This window comes from Gorilla gorilla, chromosome 15 (assembly GCF_029281585.2).
Source record: "Gorilla gorilla gorilla isolate KB3781 chromosome 15, NHGRI_mGorGor1-v2.1_pri, whole genome shotgun sequence".
In the NCBI taxonomy this organism is placed as follows: domain Eukaryota; kingdom Metazoa; phylum Chordata; class Mammalia; order Primates; family Hominidae; genus Gorilla; species Gorilla gorilla.
The window spans coordinates 88,797,455-88,820,564 of NC_073239.2; the positions used below are offsets into that span (position 1 = coordinate 88,797,455).

The 23,110-nt window shown below is 41.6% G+C and overlaps 1 protein-coding gene across 20 annotated transcripts in view; it reads left to right on the forward strand.

Moving 5' to 3' along the window:
* The first annotated feature begins 10,007 nt into the window (after positions 1-10,007).
* The window catches only part of RGS6 (regulator of G protein signaling 6), a 634,490-nt gene continuing 621,387 nt past the window's right edge, over positions 10,008-23,110 (forward strand). For 4 of the 20 annotated variants that reach the window (XM_031001858.3, XM_063697959.1, XM_063697958.1 and 1 more), the window contains exon 1: positions 10,084-10,671. The gene's annotated coding sequence lies outside the window, so the exon portion shown is untranslated. Of the gene's footprint in view, positions 10,672-10,895; positions 11,033-11,175; positions 11,491-23,110 lie in introns of those variants that run through there. The other 16 variants (XM_055360799.2, XM_055360802.2, XM_055360804.2 and 13 more) reach the window with 12 other exon arrangements.

The following is a 23,110-nucleotide window of genomic DNA, read 5'->3' on the forward strand; positions in this document are numbered from 1 at the left end:
CACTGCCACGGGAATTTCTCTTAGTTCTGTGGCTTTAAATCCCACCTATTTTGTATTCCTAGTCCCCATCTCTCCCAAAGCACTGAAATGAATATGCAACCTCCCAACAGGTATGGCAGATCTAACAGGGTTCCAGACCAAGTGCTGTTCTCCAGCAAACATGCTCCATCTTGTTGTTCTTGACTTTGGTCAATGGCAGTATCATTTTCCCAAGTTTCTAAGGTTGGAATCATCTTTGACTCCTGTCTTCCTCTCACAATCCTCTTCTAATTCATCAACAAGTTTTATCAGCTAAATGTTATTCTGAACTCGACAGGTTCTCATTACTTTCTCCTCTATCGGTGTAACCCAAGACAAAACACCATCATCCCTCACCATACTGGATTACCACAACAGACACAATCCTTCCTGTCTCTCCCCTGTGGTATATTCTAAACACAGCAGCTAGAATGGGAATAATGCATATGATTGTGTTAGTCTCTTGCTTAAAGACCCCGAACAGCTTTCCCTCACACCGAAAATAACACCCAAAGTCTTCATCATGGCCTGTGTTAACATCTTACATAACCATAGTACATTTGTCAAAAACTAAGACATTGATACAGGTACAATACAGTTAACTAAACTATAGATTTCATTTAGATATTACTAGTTTTTCTACTAATGCCATTTTTCTGTTCCAGATTCAGTCCAGGATAGTACATTGCATTTAGTTATCATATCTCCTTAGTCTCCTTCAGTCTGTGTTAGTTTCTTAGTCTTTTAAAAAAATTATTATGTTCTTGACAGTTTTGAACAGTACTGGCCAGGTATTTTGTAGACCGTACCATGCTCTTTTTGTTTGTTTGCCACAGAAGTAAATGTGATGGGAAGACAAAAAACAAAAACAAAACAAAACAAAACAAAAAAAGGAACCTAGATGCTATAGTTCTCAAAATTCCATTTCAGAAAACCCATTGAAAATCTTGCTAGAGTTGAGCTTTTTGGGGTTCCTATGTGAATAAGTTCCTGATCCCAGAATCAGGACATGGCGGGACTAAGGAGAACAGGAGAGCAAGGACTAAAAGCTCAGAAGCCTTTTTCCAAAAGCCCCCAGCATATTTTTCCATCATTTTTTATTGGTCATAATTTCATATCACGGCCACAGAAATGGAACAGCCATGATTAGCTTAGTCTAATGAAGATCTACTCTAGTGGAGGTGGGATTAGGTGTTCTCTGAGTCATGGCTTCTAGAAGGAGGATAAACCAGCAAAGAAGGTGTGAGTAGAGAATTGTCCAGGATGGGGATGGGAAAGGGAATGGGTGTGGTAGACAACAAACAGTGGCTATTACAGAGTCTATATATTCTGTGCATAGGCAAAGTATGAATGGAGCATGGCCTTCTAGGGGTAGGGCATGTCAGAAGTATGATAGTTATCAAAAGAAGCCTGGCATGGATTAAAAAAATTGTGATAGAGCTGGCATGGTGGTGTACACCTGTAATCCCAGCTACTTGGGAGGCTGAGGTGAGAGGATTGATTGAGCCCAGGAGTTTGAGTCCAGCCTGGGAAACATAGCAAGACCTCATATCTATTTTTTTAAAAGTTGTGATATATCTGTACGGGAAGCACTGCTCAGCAATAAAAATGTATGAACTGCTGATACGTGCAACATCATGAGTGAATCTAAAAAGACATCATGTCAAGTAAAAGAAGCCTGACACAAAAGACTGCATACTCTAGGATTCAATTTCCATGACGGTCTAGAAAAAGCAAAACCATAGCAACAGAAAACAGATCGGTAGTCACCAGGGGCCAGGGAGGAGGGAGGTGATTGCATCCAAAGGGGAATGAGGGAACTTTTGTCGGGGGGTGGGGCATTAAAATGTTCTACGGATTAAAGAGAAAACTACTCCTGGGTCTTGGGAGATGGTGCAAGATGGGACAAAGGACATTGCAGGAAACCTTTGTGATCTACGCAGGGAATAGTTCTGTTGTCTTGAGATACAGGGTAATCTGCCGAGGCTTTTGTTTGGGGAAATGGCAGAAATTTCTTCCTATTATTTATTTATTATTCATTCATCCATTCATTTATGTTTTGAGACAGTGCCTTGCTATGTTGCCCAGGCTGGAGTGCAGTGGTGCAATCATGGCTCACTGGAGCCTTAGCCTCCTGGGCTCAAGTGATTCTCCCACCTCAGCCTCCCCAGTAGCTGGGACTACAGGCTTGTGCCACTATGCCCAGCTAATTTTTTAAATTTTTGTAGCAATGGGGTATTGCTATGTTGCCCAGGCTGGTATTTTTGTAATTAATTTTTTTTCTATGTTTAAGGTGTACAGCATGATGTTGTAATATGCATATGTAAAGTATCATTACTACAGTCAAGCAAATTAACATTTCCGTCACTTACCTAGTTACCTTTTGGTGTGCTTGGTTAGAGCACCTAAAATCTACTCTCTTAGCAAATTTCCAGTGCACAAGACAATATTATTAGCTATAGCCCTCATGCTGTACATTAGATTCCTAGACATACTCATCCTACATAACTGCTATTTTGTCCCCTTTGACCTACATCTTCCCATTTCCATGCCCCCCACCTGCCCTTGGTAACCACGGTTATGCTGTCTGTTTCTATGTATCTGACTTTTTAAAGATTCCACATATAAGTGAGATCATGCAATATTTTCCTTTCTCTGTGTAGCTTATTTTACTTAGGATAATGTCTTTCAGTTTCATTCATGTAGTAGCAAATGACAGAATCTCCTTTTTTAAGGCTGAATAATATTCCATGTATATGGAATGTACATATCTATATATCTAAATCTACATAATAACAGTTTCTTTATCCATTCATCCACTGATGGACACTTAAGTTGTTTCCATAACCAGAATATTGTTAACAATGCTTCAATAAACATGGCACTGCAGATATCTCTTCAGCATCACGGATTTTATTTGTTTTCGGTAGATACCCAGTAGTGGGATTGCTGGGTCGTGTGGCAGTTCTATTTTTAATTTTTAAGGGAACCTTCACACGTTTTCCGTAATGGCTCTACCAGTTTACATTCCTACCAACAGTGTAACCTTTTTTCCACCTCCTTGCCAACACTTGTTATGTTTTGTCTTTTTTTATGATAGCTATTCTAATAGGCAGGAGGTGACACTCATTGTGGCTTTGGTTTGCATTTCTCTGATGATTTAATGATGTTGAACGTTCTTTTCATATATGGGTTGGCCATTTTTATGTCTTTTAAACAAATGTCTATTCAAGTTCTTTGCTCATTTTCTAATCAGATTGTTTTCTTATGATTGAATTGAGTTCCTAATGTATTTTGAATATTAACCCCTTATTAGACATAAGGTTTGCAGATATTTCCTCCCATTCTGTAGGTTGCCTCTTCACCCTGATGATTGTTTCCTTTGCTTTACAGAAGCCTTTTAGTTTGATGTAGTTCCACTTGTTTATTTTTGCCTTTGTTGCCTGAGCCTTTGGTATAGCATCCAACAAACTTATTGCTCAGGCCAATGTCAAGGAGCTTTCCCCGTCTGTTTTCTTCTATGAGTTTTACAGTTTCTGGTCTATGTTTAGGTCTTTAATCCATTTTGAGTTGACTTTTGTCTATGGTGTAAGATAAGGGTCCAATTTCATTCTTTTCCATGTGGATATCCAGTTTTCCCAGTACCATTTATTTAAGAGACTCTCCTTTTCCCAATGCATTTTCTTGGTGCCTTTGTCAAAAATCAGATGACTTCATATTATACTATATTATATTATATTATTAGGTTTATTTCCGGGCTTCCTCTTCTGTTCCATTGGTCTTTTTGTCTGTTTTTATGCCAGTACCACACTGTCTTGATTACTATAGCTTACAAAATCACATAAAAATCAACTGCATTTCATTATACCAATGATGATCTATCAAAAATAAATTAATAAAACAATCCCATTTATGATAGCATCAAAAAGAATAAAATGCTTACAAATAAATTTAACCAAGGAGGTAAAAGATCTGTACGTAGAAAACTATAAAGCATTGATAAAAATAAATTGAAGAAGACACAAATAAATGGAAAGATATCTCACGTTCATGATTTAGAAACATTAATACTGTCAAAATGTATACGCTACCCAAAGTGATATACAGATTCAGCACGATCACTATCAAAATTCCAATGGTATTTTTCACAGAAATAGAAAAACACAATTTAAAAACTCATATGGAAGCACAAAGATTCTAAATAGCCAAAGCAATCTTGAGGAAAAAAAGCAAAGTTGGAGGCATACTGATTTCAAATTATCTTAGAAATTTCATTTCTATGTTCTTTAGAATATCAATGAAGAGGCTGGGCACAGTGGCCCATGCCTATAATCACAGCACTTTGGGAGACTGAGGTGGGCAGATCACCTGAGGTCAGGGCTTTTAGACCAGCCTGGCCAACATGGCAAAACCCTGTCTCTACTAAAAATACAAAAATTAGTCAGATGTGGTGGTGCATGCCTGTAATCCCAGCTGCTTGGGAGGCTGAGGCAGGAGAATCGCTTGAACCCAGGAGGCAGAGGTTGCAGTGAGCCAAGATAGCGCCATTGCACTCCAGGCTGGGTGACAGAGTGAGACTCTGTCTCAGGAAAAAAAAAAAAAAAAAAAAAAAGAGTATCAATGAAGAGTTGGAAAATACAGGACTTGTAAGAGGGTTGACAATACCATGTGAGTTGAACTCTGGTTCTTAACTACCAGCAAAAGGACTTAAATTAATTAGAATATAGTTCTCCTTAATAAAAAGGCTTTCTCTTGTTTTACAGGGTGTTATGCATTCAATTTTAGTGTCCTCAGCTTTTTGGGTTACCTGTGATCATATATGACTAGGACTTTTGATAGGGTTTCAATGGACACATATTGACTCTGTAAAGGATCCTTCTTATTGAAGTATATTCTCTGCCTATTTACCATGGTCCTAACCAAACATGCCTGTCACTGATTCTAATCAACTGTGGAAATCCCAGCATCTAGCAGGAAGGGGACAGAGTGGGATATTTTTGGTCAAGGAGACCTGTCCTCTTTTCAAGTCATATTACATGTGTACCTGCCTATTCTGTGATAATTCTGACTACAAGCTTTGGGAAGGCAGTGGATGAGAGTGTCTAGGTAAAGAAGCTCGGTCCAAACAATTGGCATGAACAGCAGCCCATGGTTATTTGGGGCCGGGTGTAGGTTTTTAAAAACTTGTTATTGTTGATGTAGATTTTATCCCATTTGTATTGGCTGTACATATACACATCCCTGCATTCTGATTATTAAGCATGGGACTTTGTAAATATGCATTGCACTCTGACATAACATTATTTCCAAGTCTGAAAACATAACTATTCCAGCACTGTGATATAAACACATTCATTCTCAGACACACGGTTTTCAAAACTGTAGATCAAGTGCTAACACTGGAAACAGAAAAAATCCACTTCACATTGCAAAGAGAAAAAAAAAAATCCACTTCACACTGTAATCAATTTGCTTGCCATACTGTCTCCTTGAGATGGGGATTATGCAATTAGTGGTAACAGAAATGCTGGGCATTCTATGAAGGAAGGGCCCCACAGGCTGTGATTCGCAAATTCTTGTTCAAAAGTAGATGCCCCGGTTCCATCATTAGAAATCGTGACTTATCAGGTCTGAGATGAAGTTCAGGAATCCTTTTTTTTTAAACCTCAGAAATGATTACCATCTATTTAAGAAACAGATCCAATTTTGTTTATTTTTAATTTTTTAGAGACAGGATCTCACTATGTTGCCCAGGCTGGATTCAAACTCCTGGACTCCTGGACTCAAGCAATCCTCCTGCCTCAGCTTTCTGAGTTAGCTGGGATTGTAGGTGTGTGCCACTGCACCTGGTTGTTCAAGACTCTTTATTGCTAAGTTTTAATAAGTACCCCAGGTGTTACTAATTCTGTGCCCTTTGAGCCATTCTCTGAAAGAACCAATTTCTAACATGTCTAATCAGGCATTTATTTTCTTTCAGGATTTAACATGAAGCAAAAGTGACCTGGAATCTTTTCTCCTTTTACTGCCAAAATGCAAAGAAAAGAGTCTTTAGCTCTCAGAAAAAGACTACACTTAAGAGTGAAAAGAAGAAAATGTGGGAGTTTGAGGAAAAGTATCATCAGCTGTCAAATGTCATGAATGCGCAGTCTTGGTCAATGGGCCACATGACCCAAAACTCATTATCCTCCCCAAAGCCACCACTATCAATACATGCACCAAATGCATCGACACAATAGTTTTCTACCTTGGCCTGTCAATGAAGTTATTGAAACTAAATTGCCAACTCATTTCCATTCTTCTGTTCAATTTATCACCCGTTTTGAGAGCTACACCACAATCAATTCTATTACACACTTTCCTGCAACTCCTCACTTGATAATGAAGTAATCAAAAGAATCAGGGTTTTACCTATAAATATTATTTCACTTGATACTTTAGATGAATTTCAGGATCCTTGCATGCAGTGTGCCCTTATTAAGTAATTGCTGAATGAATGAACAAAGTATTGGGCTGAATCACATTATTGTATATATTCACAAAGTAATAGATCAAATCATATTTTTAGTACAGCCAGTCATGAATTGATTCTTAAAATAAACCCATGGTGATCATTTTATAAAAGGGAAGACAATTTTTTTAATCTGATAAGAACACTTATACTTTAATGTATGTTTTTTAACCTTTCATTTTGAAATAATGTTATAATAAATTACAAAAGCTACAAAAATAATTCAAAGAGCTCCCTTACCATCTTCTGAGGGTAAGTTGCAGATGTGATGCCCCTTTACCACTTCATATTTCAGTTTCTCCTTCCTAAAAACAAGCACACTCTACTACATACCTTGAGTACAACATCAGGAAAATAACAATGATCCATTTTAATCCACTGAATCCACAGAATCCACTGATTGTGCCACAAAAGTCGTTTATAGGTTTTGGATCCCATTCAAGATCACATGCTGCATTTAGTTGTCTCATCTCTTTAGCATCCTTCAATCTGAAACCATCTTTACTATCATAGTCTTGACATTTTTAAAGAATACTGGCCAGTTACTTGATTTTTCTTTCAATTTGCATTTGTCTGATGTTTTATCCTAACTTACATATTTATGCATAAGAAGTGACACTACATTCTCAGCATATCATATCAGGATGCTGCACAAGGCTGATTTGTCCCATCACTGGTTTTCATTTATGTAAAATTTTACCAGTCGATTAAGATGATATCTCCCAAGTATTACAGCTGCATGTTAATAAGTATGCTGTACTTATGAATAATTAATGATGTATTAATGAACATTTTTAGAGATATACTTTGAGACTATGTAAATATCCTGTTCCTCATCAAACTTTTACCCACCAATTTTAGCATTTATTGATGATTCTGGCCTGAATCAATTATTAACATGGTGGTTACCAAATGGTGGTTTTCTAATTCTATCTTTTCTTCTTCATTTATTAGTCACATTCTACTACAGAGTTCCCTTCTCTGTTTCTATCAGCATGGACTCATGGACTCTTATTTTACTCAAAGGGTTAAATTTGTCATTAACTATTTTACTCCTTAAATTGTTCAAGATTTGGCCAACAGGAACCCCTTCAAGCTGACTTCTGTATTCTTCTGACATGTCTCCATAATTCTTTAAGTATTTTCTCATTTCCTTGCACAACAAATTATTCTAGTTTCATCCACTATACCAAGGAACCGTGGTTCCTTACAGTGGAGGATGGTGTTAAGAAACCAAGGTCTGAGTGTTAGGTGTGTTCGTTGCTACTGGGGTGCCATTGCTTTTAGGCCTTCTCAGTCGACAAATCTAGGAAATATATCACCATATACACACACATATACACTTATATTTTTCTGTCTATCTATCTATAATCTCTTTGGATCCAAAATCATTTTACACCTTCATCTCCAACTTCAAGCCACATAACTAGATCTCTTGCCTTTCTGTATTGGTAATTCCCTTCTCCAGCAGTGAGATGACTGGCTCCAATTTTCTTAATGTATTTACTTCTTTGCTCAATTCCCTAGCACATAAACCAATCTCTTGGCCATGTCAGCAAAAAATGTGTCCTGTCTCTATTACATACATATATATAAAAAATACCCCCCACATATATACACATACATATGAAATCAGATATTTTATGTATAAGAAACCATACTACATAGATATATCAGGAATCCCATATAATACACAAAATGTATCAATATGAAAATACATATCTAATTCCTATAAATATCTGATTTCACATTTTTTTTTTAAAGAGAAGTACACAGTAAGGCTTTCTTCTGATGAGCCTGGAGGCTGCTGTTCATAATTCCACAGTATTATTCCTTCATGCTGTACTTGGCCCTCAAGGAGCGGCTAGCCTCAGAAATGCAGAGTTCCCACTGGGTGTGGTGGCTCAAGTCTGTAATCCCAGCACTTTGGGTGGCCAAGGCGGGTGGATCATCTGAGGTCAGGAATTTGAGACCAGCTTGGCCAACATGGTGAAACCCCATCTCTACTGAAAACACACAAAAAATTAGCTGGCAGGCACCTGTAATCCCAGCTACTTGGGAGGCTGAGGCAGGAGAATCGCTTGAACCTGGGAGGCGGAGGTTGCAGTGAGCCAAGATTGCACCACCACACTCCAGCCTGGGCAACAAGAAGGAAACTACGTCTCAAAAAAAAAAAAAAAAAAAAAAAAAAAGCAGAGCTCCTCAAAGCGGAAGTTTCCCTAGTCACTACCTTTCGCTCCATGCACAGCCTATTCTTTAACTGTGACAAACGGCCACAGCCAGCTCCACAACCGGCTTGAGCCAAGTATTGAGGGTGAGGAAGGAAAGATTTTATATTTCAGCTTTAATAAACAACTGGGACATCTGTTACAATTCTGTTTTCCTCACTAGGCTGGGTATGGTTTCTCTTGGTTGCAGGTTTCCCCCCACCCCCCGCCTTTCTGTACCTCCTCTTGTGTACTAAGCCTAACATAACACACGTCTGCTTGTGTGTTATCCCATTCGACGCGAAGGCTTCAGGGCAGAGACTGCTTCCTTTATTATCCATTTCTAATGTTAGAAGAGGGTCTAACACAGAGCAGGTGCTATTTGTCTATTGAAGGAAAGAATGAATACATCCATTAATCAATGTAGAATGGCGGGAAAAGACACAATTTGGGAAGGAGACTTTAACTTCTGGACCCATGTGAATGAGGAGTCCAGGTCATCCATCGTTAAAGGCATTTAGGTATTTTATTTCAAGTATTTTCCCCCTTTTCTGGTGACATACTACAATTCAGGACTAAATCTCAAATTTATTCTTGATATTGATAGCATTGATATTGCACACAAATCCCACGGTTACCGTCCAGCACTAATGATCTTGTCCTATTTCCACCTGCAGCTTCTTGAATCTAAGTACACATCGCATTTCAAAACTCCCACGTTAAAGAAAGGCATCAGTTCAAGTTACTTTCTCATTTTCTGTCTTCGACTTTTTTCTGCTTCCCCCAAGTATATCTGAGAGTTACTTTTCTCGAAAGTTCTTTTGTAGTGTTCCAGATAGGAATCATCCTGTAATATTCCAAATGCAGCGTGTGGTGTGCATGTTGAATACATAAAAATGACGAGGTTAGGAACAATATCGCTGACGATCGCGGTGTCCCGTTTTAATTTAGAGGGCGCCAGCAACACGTCAGTGAGGGAGATTCAGAAGCCGCCGGGCACCTCACCCCGGGCCGGGAATCCCTAAGAGAACCTTGACGCCGCTGAAGTTTCCGGACCGGGCCAGTTTGGAATTGACGAAAGCAGCCTCCGCCCGGTCGAGACAGTCTCTCGGTTTTCTCGGCGGCTTCTTCAGGATGAGGAATTTTTAGGTTTTCTCCTCCTCGGGCAAATCACGGTCTGCGCCTTCCGCGGCTCTGGGAACAGGTGAGCCGTGCGGCGGCGCCCTCGGGACGCGCTCAGGTGCCGGCCCCGCCCGCCGGCCCCTCCCTGCAGCACGCGGTCCGGGCCCAGGTGCCGGGGCCCAGGTGCCGGGGCCCAGGTGCCGGGGCCCAGGTGCCGGCGCCCAGGTGCGCGGGGCACGGGGCTGCAGCTCCGCTCGGCATCCGACAGCGGGCGCCGCTGCAGCAGCTCGCGGGCCGCGGAGCTGAACGGCTTCGCGAGTTGGGGCAGCTCCTCGCGCTCGGCCCTGCTCGGCGGCGAGAGCTCCGCCTGGGCGCCGCGTTCCTACAGCCGCCGGAGCCGCCAGGCGCCGAGGGAACGGACAGACCTCCGCGCACCCTTGCCGACCGGGCGGGCAGAGGCGGGCAAGCGGCGAACGCCTGGGAGCGCGGAGAGCCAGGCCAGCCCGGAGCGCGCCGTGGACACCCTGTGCGCCCCGCGTCCTGGCACCATGCGACCCGCCGCGCGTCCTCGCGGGCCCGGGGCTTCGCTCTCCGCTCTCTGAGCCCCTGCGCTCGCCACCACGGAAACTCGGAAAGAGGAGGCGAGGCTGTGGGGAGCCGCGCGGAGACGGACTAGACTTCCCCTCCGCCCCCAAGAGGCTGCCGGTCCCCGGTTCCCTGGGCTTCTCCAGCTTTATCATGAACCTGGCGCAAGGTTGGCTTTAGGAGAAATTCTGGAGCCAGAGGGAGAGTCAAGGCAATTCTTTGGTTGCTAAGGTAATTGTAGTTGTGATAAAAAATGGGCAAGAAACAAATGGGGGAAAAACATGGTTTAAAACAGTATCCTCCCTCCCCACCCCATTAATATGTGTTGATTTCATCTCCTGGGTGTGGGTGCTTGTCCATTTCAGATGCGTGACAGGTGCCCGTGTGTGTGTGTCTGCAGTTTGGGACTGTGGAAGCACGAGCTTACATAAGTGGTTAGGCAAGCTGGCGTGTGGACTTGTGTGGGATGGGTGCAGGTCTGCATATAAATCATGTTCCTGGGTTTCTGGGTGTGAAGCGCACACCGACGGGGACGAGAGCGCAGAGGATGGCGCTTTTAGATACTTCCAATCTTCCGATGTTGTGATCGCAGGTAGGGCAGCTTTGCCTCTAATCAGGGGTTCATTAACTTTTTCCCTGAACAAGCTCGCCCATTTGTGGTTTGGAAAAAAAGAAAGCGAGTCTCCGCGGTGAGGTGTGGAGGGCAGGGGCGGGTGGGGAGGTTTGTTGTTTGGGAACTGCGCTAGCAAAGGAAGCGGTGGCTATTCGCTTGGAGAGGATGACAAATGAACTGGTTGCGTGAGGAGTGAAGAGACCGTGTTTACAGTCACCAGCAGGCTGCGTAAAAAAGTGGCCCAGTGAGACAGGGAAAGTGACCCAGAAAATTTAATTTTGTTCAGAATGAAAGCTGCTGTATTTCATTTTTGTTTCTTAATTTGACGGAGTAGGAACGTTATTTTCCTTCTCTCTCGTTGAGACCAGTGGCATTTCTATGTTACAAACTGAAGATATTTGGGGTCTCGTCGGCTTGGAATTATCAATGCTTGGGAGGTGAGTTCTGATCAATACCTTTAACAACCCCAAAGAAAAACGCAAAAATAATCAAGTTTAGGTAAAACTTCCACTGGACTTTCTTTCCAGGGAGGGTGAGAGATGGAAGAACTGGGCTTGTAAGTATCAAAATGGAGTTAGAGAATGAGCTACAAGTTTGTGTGTGTATGGTCTGTCAAAAAGTGTTAAGACTGAAAGGAAACTGTTAGGTTTAGTTAAATGTGTTGACAACACGGCTCTTACATATCAATTTTCATAGGCAAATAGGTAATTACATAGAGTGGGAACTGGGACTATGGTGGGAAACTTTCTGTAAGATGTGTATTCTTTATTCTTAATTTATTACTTTTTCAATGGGTGGGACTACTCTGTGAAGGAAAGTAGAGGGCTGAGGGACATTTGGTGAGACTCTTGAGAGAGAAACCTTTGCAAGCCAAATCTCGCATGCTATAGATGATAAATTCTAAGTTCTTTGATATTGTACCACTCTTAAGCTAAATTGTCCTGTAAATATGATCTCATGCACCGTAAACTATATATATGTAGAGAGAGTCTATTCCCAGTAACTCATCCTTTCCTGAGAGTCTGCAAGTTCTATAAATGTCAGCTGTTGGGAGGTATTGTGATGAAGGAGAGAGGCCACCAGTGTTTCCTTTTATATATTTATTCTGGCAGATCTTAACTTTACTTCTGATTTTCTTTAAGGAATTTCAGTTAACATTCACTGAATTTATATTGCTGAGAGTTTCAGTAAAACAAGACTAGATTTTCTTTGAAGCGCTAAATTCATCTTATCAAGTGAAACATTATGACAATGCTTTTGTGGCAGAAATGTTTATTTAAATGAGTCCATTTTAATTATTTATTTATTTTTGACTTGCAGAATAAGATCTGCAACATAGATGTTTTTGAAGTAAGTAGACGTTTCTTGAGAAAGAAAAATAAATTTAGGTTACTGTGGACAATTTGCCAGTAATTTTGGATGTCTCTTTGTCTACAGGGACATAATTTTATGTGAAAGTAGAATCATTCCATTTCTTATGTCTCTCATCTTCTCCCATGCATTTTATCCCCTGAACTCCTAAGACTTTGCCAGGAATTGCTGAACATTCTGTTTTGTGCCAGGGGTTAAATATCAGGGGGATGGAATAAGGAGCTGTGTGTCACATAAACATTTTTCAAAAGGATGCTCTCAGAGATCTCAATACTGGGATTAATTTTTCCTTTAGCTTCGCAGTTAGCTTGTCTTAATTCGTATTGCTCTGAACCTAGGAATGCATTTAACCTCTTCATTTTCAGTTTCCAGCTGGAAGGAATATATTTACCAAATTTCATCTTCTTTGTAACATATGGCATGATATAAATAATTACTATACACACACTATCCTGCTGTAAGGAAAGAAATAGAATTACAAAATAAACTTTCGTGTTGAGTGATATGGATATAATATTTCAAAAAACAATTTTAACTTTTCCCCTGATTCCAAAAGTAATATTTAGCTATTGAAACAGTTCAGGAAAATACAAAGAAAAAAATAAAGGTTATCCATAATCTGCTAGGGAGAGGGAGCCACTATTAACATATCTTTAACTGTATATTCTTCCAAATATTATTCTAGTCAATTATTTCTACCGAGTCCCCCTCCCCCACAAATTTTTATAAATATAAAATATAGCTTGGAAATATAACTTGGAAATGTGTTAAAGGCTTGGGAAATTACTGCTTGTTTACAGAATGATTTTGATCAGATATTAGTTTTTACTGGTGGTCCTTATTTTCAAAGAGAGTAGGTTCTTTCTTTTTCTGCTCTTTGAAAACAAGTGTTTGCACTTTGGGCTGGTAATGCTTGGGGCTTCCTTTTGGATTTAGGGATTAAAGCATCAGAAAAGAAGTAGAAAGGTCATTGGCCATTGTGGGTAGGAGACCTGAGTTCTGGTTGCAGTTACTCCACCAACTTCTCCTGTGGCCTCTGGGCCTCTGTTTCCCTAAAGGGCAAAAGGTACTTTTAGATTTAACTAATTAAGCTAATGACGTATTTATTGCTTTGACATGAGAATGATCTTTGAAGAGGGCTTATTCAAACACAGAAACACCTGGGGGTCATCCCGCGAGTCTCTGATTGATTCTGTCTGAGATGGGGCCTGAGAAGGTACATATCTAACAAGTCCCTGGATGATGCTGACTCTGCTGGTTTGGTGACAGTGAAAACTAGAGGGTTAAGTGTACTAGGGTTTTCTTAGAGGGACAGAACTAATAGGATATATATATGTACATATATATCATATATACATATATGCTATATATATGCTATATATGATATATATATACATATGATATATGTACATATATCATATATCTATAAAGGGGAGTTTATTAAGTATTAACTTACATGGTCCCAAGGTCCCACAATAGGCTGGCTGTAAGCTGAGGAGCAAGGAGAGCCAGTCCAAGTCTCAAAACTAAAGAAATTGGAGTCAGATGTTTGAGGGCAGGAAGCATCCAGCGTGGGAGAAAGATGTAGGCTGGGAGGCTAGGCTCATTTCTCCTTTTCATGTTTTTCTGCCTCGTTTATATTTGCTGGAAGCTGATTAGCTTGTGCCCACCAGATTAAGGGTGGATCTGCCTTCCACAGCCCACTGACACAAATGTTTAATCTCTTTTGGGCAACACCCACACGGACACACCCAGGATCAATACTCTGTATCCCTCAATGCAATCAAGGTGACACTCAGTATTAACCATCAAAAGCCCACCCCTTGTCAACTTGAACCCATACACATCTCCTGAGATCATACATAATCTTCAAATAAAGACAATAATGAGGTCAAAATTGTGCATAACATAATACAACTATCCTTCGTACAAGCAGAAATGCACCAATCCCCAGTGCAAATACTATTACATAAAGTTAACAGTACTTACATGCTCTTGTGAAGTCAATAAATCTTATGTCACATGATAAAGGAAAAGGAAATGAAGATATTTTCTTAGTATGAGTGTATCTATACACAAACATGTTTTTAACAAAAGAAGGAGGAAATACTCTTGACAATTACAGTCTGTTTCTGCAGCTGGTCACATGGTCGTAGCTGGTATTGATGACTACCTTCTTCTACCCATTCAGTATTCCTTTTGCCTACAGCAAGCACCTCAGCAGGTTCTTTTCCCTGGTGGAGTGACCCAAACCTTTATTCCTGAAGGGTCTGGACCATTTGTAGTCCCGCCTGGATTGGGCTGTTGTAGTTTCCTGTTGACCTTAATCACAGGGCATGGTAATACTGAGAGATGCCTTAATGGATTTCCTGTGTTCCATATGTAGTCTTCCTTACCTCTGCTGTGGAGTAGTAGACTGATTTCCTCTTGATAGTCCGGTCAATCATGCCAGCCAACACAGTAATTTTCTTCTTAGCCTGTTGACTGAAAGGTAGGAGGATCCCAAACTGTCCAGGTGGCAATCTTAACTTCCAGTTTAATGGAATCGTTGTGTTTCCTGGTGGCAGTGTTCCTCCCTCTGGAACTAAGATCTCTAGGCCAGCAGAAGGTAATGTCTTGGGAACAGGAAGCAAAAATTTTGCTAGTGGATCAGTAGGGGTGATGGTGAGTGGTACCACTTTCACTTCCGCCCCTTGATTCCTGGACCTGTGAATCCTGGCTATAGGAGAAACAGTACCATATATTGGATGCTGATTCAGAGTGTACACGGCCCTCTGGAGAACTCTGCCCCAGCCCTGCAAACTGTTGTCACCTAGTTGGCATTGTAATTGTGACTTCGAAAGGCCATTCCACCATTCTATCAATATAACTGCTTCAGGATGATGGGGAGCATGGTAAGACCAGTGAATTCCATGAGCATGAACCCACTGCCACACTTCTTTGGCCATAAAGTGAGTGCCTTGGTCAGAGACAATGCTGCATGGAATACCACGATGGTGGATAAGGCATTCCGTGAGTCCACAGATGGTAGTCTTGGCAGAAGCATTGTGTGCAGGATAGGCAAACCCATATCCGGAGTAAATGTCTGTTCCAGTGAGGACAAACCTCTGCCCTTTCCATGATGGAAGAGGTCCAATATAATCAACCTGCCACCAGGTAGCTGGCTGATCACCCTGAGGGATAGTGCCATATGGAGGGGTCAGTGTTGGTCTCTGCTGCTGGCAATTTGGGCACTCAGCAGTGATCATAGCCAGGTCAGCCTTGGTGAGTGGAAGTCCGTGTTGCTGAGCCCATGCATAACCTCCACCCCTGCCACCATGGCCACTTTGTTCATGGGCCCATTGGGTGGTGACGGGTGGCTGGGGAAAGAGGCTGAGTGGTGTCCACAGAACAGGTCATCCTATTCACCTGATTATTAAACTCCTCCTCTGCTGAGGTCACCCGTTGGTGAGCACTTACATGGGATACAAATAGCTTCACAGTTTTTGACCACTCAGAAAGGTCCATCCACATAACTTTTTCCCAAATTTCTTTGTCACCAATTTTTCAATCATGCTTCTTCCAAGTCCCTGACCATCCAGCCAAGCCATTGGCTACAGCCCATGAATTCATATATAATCGCATATTGGGCCATTTCTCCTTCCATGCAAAGTGCACAGCTAGGTGCACTGCTTGAAGTTCTGCCCACCGGGAAGATTTCCCTTCACCTCTGTCCTTCAGGGATGTCCTAGAAAGGGGCTGTAGTGCTGAAGCTGTCCACTTTTGGGTGGTGCCTGCATATCGTGCAGAACCATCTGTGAATAGGCCCTAGTCTTCTCCTCCTCTGTCAACTGATCATAGGGAACTCCCCATTAGGCCATGGGTGCAGGCTGGGGGAGAGAAGGCAGGGTGGCAGGAGTGGAGACCATGGGCACTTGAGCCACTTCCTCATGTAACTTACTTGTGCCTTCAGGACTTGCCTGAGTCAGATCACGTATATACCACTTCCATTTGATGATGGGATGCTGCTGTGCACAACCCACTTTATGGCTAGAGGGGTCAGAAAGCACCCAGTTCATGATAGGCAGTTCAGGTTGCATGGTGACTTGATGACCCACAGTCAAACGTTCAGTTTCCACCAAAGCCAGTAATAGGCCAAGAGCTGTCTCTCAAAAGGAGAGTAGTTATCTGCAGAAGATGGCAGGGCCTTGCTGCAAAGTCCTAGAGGACTCCACTGTGATTCACCTACGGGGGCCTGCCAAAGGCTCCAAACAGCATCCCTATCTGCCACTGACAACTCAAGCACCATTGGATCTGCTGGATCATATGTCCCAAGTGGCAGAGCAGCTTGCATAGCAGCCTGGACCTGTTGCAGAACCTTCTCCTGTTCTGGACCCCACTCAAAACTGGCAGCCTTTCGGGTCACTCAATAAATGGGCCAGAGTAACACACCCAAATGAGGAATGTGTTGCCTCCAAAATCCAAATAGGCCCACTAAGTGTTGTGCCTCTTTCTTGGTTGTAGGAGGGGCCAAATGCAGCAACTTATCCTTCACCTTAAAAGGAATATCTCAACAAGCCCCACACCACTGGACCCCTGGAAATTTTACTGGGGTAGAAGGTCCCTGAATTTTAGTTGGATTTCTTATCCTCTGGCTTGCAAATGTCTCACCAGTAAGTCCAGTGTGTTTGCTACCTCTTGTTCTCTGGATCCAATCAGCATAACGTCAATGTAATGGACCAGAGTGATATCTTGTGGAAGCAAAAAGCGATCAAGGTCTCTCTGAATAAGATTGTGACACAAAGCCAGAGAGTTGATATACCCCTGAGGTAGGACAGTAAAGGTATATTGCTAGCCTTGCCAGCTGAAGGCAAATTGCTTCTAGTGGGCCTTATGGACAGGAATGGAGAAAAAGGCATTTGCCAAGTCAATGGCTGCATACCAAGTACCAGGAGGTGTGTTAATTTGCTCAAGCAATGAAACCACATCTGGTACAGCAGCTGCAATTGGCGTCACCACTTGGTTAAGCTTATGATAATCCACTATCATTTTCCAAGATGCATCTGTCTTCTGCACGGGCCAAATGGGAGAGTCAAATGGGAATGTGGTGGGAATCACCATCCCTGCGTCTTTCAAGTCCCTGTTGGTGGCACTAATCTCCTCAGTCCCTCCAGGCACATGATACTGTTTTTGATTTGCTATTTTTCTAGGTAGAGGCATCTCTAATGGCTTCCATTTGGGCTTTTCCCCCATAATAGCCGTCACCCTACTAGTCAGCCAATGTGGGGGTTCTGCCAGCTGCTAAGTATGCCTATGCCAATTATACATTCTGGCACTGGGGAAATGACCACAGGATAAGTCCAGGGACCCACTGGACACACTGTAAGCTGGACCTGAGCTAAAACTCCATTAATTATCTGACTTCCATAAGCCCCTAGCTTAAATGGAGGACCACAATGATGTTTTGGGTCCCCTGGAATCAATGTCAGCTCAGAGCCAGTGTCCAGTAGTCCCCGAAGTGTCTGATCATTTTCCTTTCCTGAGTGCAGTTACCCTGGTAAAAGACCAGAGGTCTCCTTGGGGAAGGATGAGAGAAAGATCTACTGCATAAATTTTCAGTCATGTAGTGGGGTCCTTCCTCAAGGGGACTCAGCCTCCCCTTTGTCCAAAGGGTTCTGGGTCTGTAAACTGGCTCAAGTCTGGAAATTGATTGAGGAGCCGTGATTCTCTGTTTTTATAATTCAAATTAGTCTTTTGTCCATTCAACCTAGAAGTTTTCTGTTTGTGTAATTGAAGTAAGAATGCAGTAGGCTTCCTATCAATTTCACTTTTAGGAACACCATGATTAATTAGCCAATGCCAGAGCTCTACATGAGTCAGACTATTCTGATTGCCACTTTGCCTCTGCTGTCCATTATGGTAGTTATGCTCACCTTGCCTTTGATGGTTGAGTGCTGCCACTTGGCCCCTGCCACCTGGCCCCTGCCACCTCTGGATCCAGTTATTCCCATTTTGTAGTTGAGTGACTGTGGTTCCCACTATTAGATCTGACATACAGAGAATGGCAATTACAGGGCTCTTCAAAGATGCAGGTGCTGCCCTCCCAAGTCTATTTTGCAAGGCATTGGTCAAGGGTATATCTTCTGGACCCTCCCAGCTGGGATGAGTAGGTCTAAAGGAACTAATCCACTCCACCACCCCAATCTCCCTAAACCTTTGGATTCCTTCCTCTACATTAAGCCAAGGGAGATCAGGCATTTCCAGCTCACTCACAGTGGGCCGCCTTTAAGAGCTTGTGTCTATTTTTCCACAATTTTGGCTCTTTGTCTAGGAGATAAGACTCTCACTTAGTGCAATCTTAGCAGATTTGAGGCTCAGTATCTGCTTCTGAAGCTGGGAGACAGAATCCCTGAGTTCATTATTTTCTTTCATCACTTTGTCCATTGAACTTAGGAGCAGCCAACCAGCTTCACTGTGTTCCTTGGTTCTCCACATATGGTCAAATGTACTATGTACAGAGTCGCTAAACTCCTTGCCTCTCACGAGCAGTGAATTAGGAGTGTCAAAGGTATTTATTTTGCATAACTCTCTAAACAGTTTCTGCCAAGGACTATCAGTGTTTTCTGTACTATTAGAAGTAGAGTCCTTAGCATTTTTGGGTCTAATCATATTAAGCAGCCAACTCCAGAAACCCCAAAACCAATGAAAGAACTCCATTTTTAATATTCTGTTCATCTAGAACCACTCCTGGTACCAAAATCTGTATTAGTCAGGGTTCTCTTAGAGGGATATAACTAATAAGATATATATGTCTTAGGGAGTTTATTAAGTATTCACTTACACAATCACAAGGTCCCACAATAGGCTATCTGTAAGCTGAGGAGCAAGGACAGCCAGTCCAAGTCCCAAAACTGAAGAACCTGGAGTCAGATGTTTGAGGGCAGGAAGTATCTAGCATGGGAGAAAGATGTAGGCTGGGAGGCTAGGCTCGTCTCTCCTTTTCATGTTTTTCTGCCTGCTTTATATTTGCTGGAAGCTGATTAGATTGTGCCCACCAGATTAAGGGTGGATCTGCCTTCCCCAGCCCACTGACTCACATATTTAATCTTTTTTGGGCAACACCCACACAGACACACCCAGGATCAATACTCCGTATCCCTCAGTGCAATCAAGTTGACACTCAGTATTAACCATCACAGTAAACTCCTTACAGGCCAAAATGCCTGTTTGACCTTTCACAGGCTTTCACAGTAAGCTCCTTACAGGCCAAAAAGCCTGTTTGACTTTTCTTTGCATCCATCCATCCAGTGCCCCAAAATATACCTGCCAATAGGTGTTCAGTAAGCATTGGTTGAATCAATATTAGTTTTCTCTTATGGAGGAATATCTTTCTGGAGTAGTCAAGACAAAAGAATAATCATCCAGAATTTGGAAACATTAAGCCTGTAATAAGAGTTATAATCATTCATGGACCACATTACTTCAAACTGCAAAGAAAGCAAAAATGCTTATAAGTAGGCAATTAAATTGAACATTAAACCTAATGAGTTACATTAAATAACTAGGAATACCTGCTTGAGATGTTACAAACCACAAAGCCTACCAAATACTTCACCGTTACCTCTCTCAGGTCTGGAAGAGGCCATTTATTTTCTACCACATACACATATTTCAAAAAATGGAAGTTTCACTATTAATTACCCTAATTACCAAGGCAGCAGATAAAGCAAGCAATCTCCCTGCTCCCCTCTCCTCATCCCCCATCCCTCCCACCAAGAAAAAGCTCATTAGAACTCTACCACCATTCTATAAGATAGGTCCCAATTTTATGAATGAAATGTAAAACTTTAGGGAAAGAAATTAACCTGCATAAATCCACAAAGTGAAGTAGCAGCGTCAGAAGTAAGATCCAGGCCTCCTGATACCAAAGGGTGTTGTTCTTTACCACTTCCCTCTGGTGACATTGAATGCGTATATTTGATAGCTGGGAGATTCTAGCTGGCTGAAATACCCCAGTTAGAACTTTTGATTATCCTTATGTGGCTACCTTTTATATAGAAAATATATCTTTTCCTTCTACTTAGATGTTAGTAACATAGGGTGGTACCAAGAACCACCATTTTTATGTGTGGTAACTTCAAAAAAAGTGTAAATATTTGGATATGAACAAAATAGATCCTCATTCATTAATAGCTCAGGCTATGCAAATGAATTGTCTTAGAGGCTAATTGTTTTGGCATTTCACAGTAATTTGGTTAAACTATCAAAGAGAAAGCCACCTTTAAATCTGTCCATGGTAGAGTTCACTCATTCACTAGTATCTGCTTGACCCAAGAACCTATTTTCTTACACACATGGAAGCATGCATTCTACAAAGCCAACTGAGGGGAGGTCCCCTGCATGAATGAGAGCTGGTGGTGGCACTCCCTTGGAAATACCCCAGGCACCTGTGTTGCTCTCATGAAGACCTGGCTAGTCTGGAGCTCAGACAGAGAACTGCTATTATTTGTTCTTAAAGGAGCACAACAGGCATTTTAAAATCCTGTTAATTGTGTTTCTGAACCTTAGTTTTCTCGTCTGTGAAAGAATAATTTAAAAAATACCCTTTGAGTATGTGTGACCATGAGAATAGAGGACCCTGTATGAAGTATGGGGCATAGAAAGCACAGACACGTAAGAAGATGGGACTGTCACAGCACAGTTCCTGTTTTCTAATAATTTTTAGAGTGAGTCTGTTGAGAAATAAGTATTTCAGGATAATGGTTCCTCTTTATTTTCTGTTCCTGAGGCATTGCTGTGTTAATCAAGCATTTGATGGACTCCCAAGTCTCTGAGAATCCTGCTCCATAGTTCTCACATTGGGATTTGAGGAGGCTTGTAGAAAGCAAGTGGCCCACACATCTAAGTGGGAGAAGGCAGCGTGGGCAAGATCTCTGTGGTAGCCAAAGATGCCTCTGTTTCCTGGAGGCGAAAGGCCATTAATCACCAGCAGGAAGAGAAGTGAAAAAGGAGACTGCTGCTGCATGGATAGGGCTTATGCCAGACACACAGAGCAAGCCCATGTTTTATTTTTTCTCTGCATCCTTGGGATTTCTTACAGTGCTTGGCACATAGTAGGAGTTTGGTAAATGTTTGCTGAGTTATTGGGTTGCAGAGTGACAGCTGTGGGTGGAGGAGGAAGGATGGGCTAGTATTGGTAGGAATTCATGGACTAGTGTGGGTGCATGGATTGGTATGAGTGTGGATGCAAGGTGCACGTGGTTATAGCCTTCATTCTTATTGCTTGCTTGATTTTGCCTGGCAAGATCCACTTCATATCCATGATGTAGTGAGACTGTCATCCTAGTTTCACATTATTGTTTGTCTATTCCATTGGGCTTTGGTCTGTTGGGCTTTTTTGTTTTGTTTTATAATTTATGTTTGTAATTTTATCTCCACCTCTAGCACAAGACCAATGCACATAGTAAATGCTTGATAAAAATCGGTTGCCTAAACAAAAACTTGCTCAGCCTACAAAACTATGGGTCCGTCATATGGTTGTGGGCTGATCTTACAAAATAACAATCAGCATTTGTTAAGCTTTTTGCAAATCAAAGTCCTTTAAGAGATATTAGGTGGTATTATGCCCATTTTATAGATGAGGAAACCGAGTGGAAACGAGGTTCAGTCACTTGCCCTAAGTCAGATAGTCATTGAGGAACCAAGATTTAAACTCAGATCTTTTCTGACCCCAAAGTCCTTGTGCTGTTTTATATAGCACAAGGTGGGGAATAAACAGAGACCCTACCCTTGAGATCATTTCAGTTGTATTGGAGAGATGATAGGAATAAATAGAAAATTAGCAATAAAAGATGTTAAATGATAGTTTAGGAAAAAATGCAGGGGATTTTGTAAGTCAGATTTGGTAGCAAATAGATGATGAAGACAGTAAGTACATTATAGTTTAGTTCAGAGACAGAGCATTTTATCATCAGATCTGGAAGAGACAGGCTTCGGGAAATAGGAATAAATTTTAAAGGTGCAAAAAGGGATAATGGCAAAGTTTTCAGATGAAAGGTGTTAATAATACAGTCACTTGTCACTTAATGACCAGGATACATTTGGAGAAATGTATCATTAGGTGATTTTGTTGTTGTGTGAACACCCTAGAGTGTATTTACACAACCTAGATGGTATAGCCTACTGTACACCTAGGCCGTATGGTATAGTGCTCCTAGGCTACAAACTGTGCAGCGTGTTACTGTACTGAATACTGTAGGCAATTGTAGCGCCAGTGGTGTTTTGTACTTAAATATATCTAAACATGGAAAAGATACAGTAACAATATGGTGTTATAATCTCATGGGACCCCCTTCACGTATGTGGTCCATCACTGACTTGTGGTGCATGACTGTAATTGGTTATTAAAACAATTGTTTGATTTCAGAGTAAGGGCTAATATAAACTCCTCATAGTTAAAGCCATCTCAGACCACCCTAGCTAAAATAATAACTCCTGCCCCTTCTCATTGCTCTTCATTGTCTTACTTGCCCTATTTTTGATCACAGCTTTATCACCATGACATTGCATTATATGTACTTATATATTGTCTGTTTCCCTCTGCTAGAATATACATTCCATAAAAGCAGGGACTCTTTTATTTCCTGTTGTAGATTCAGCATCTGTCACAGATTCTGATTCATACTAATTGTTTAAGAACTATTTGTG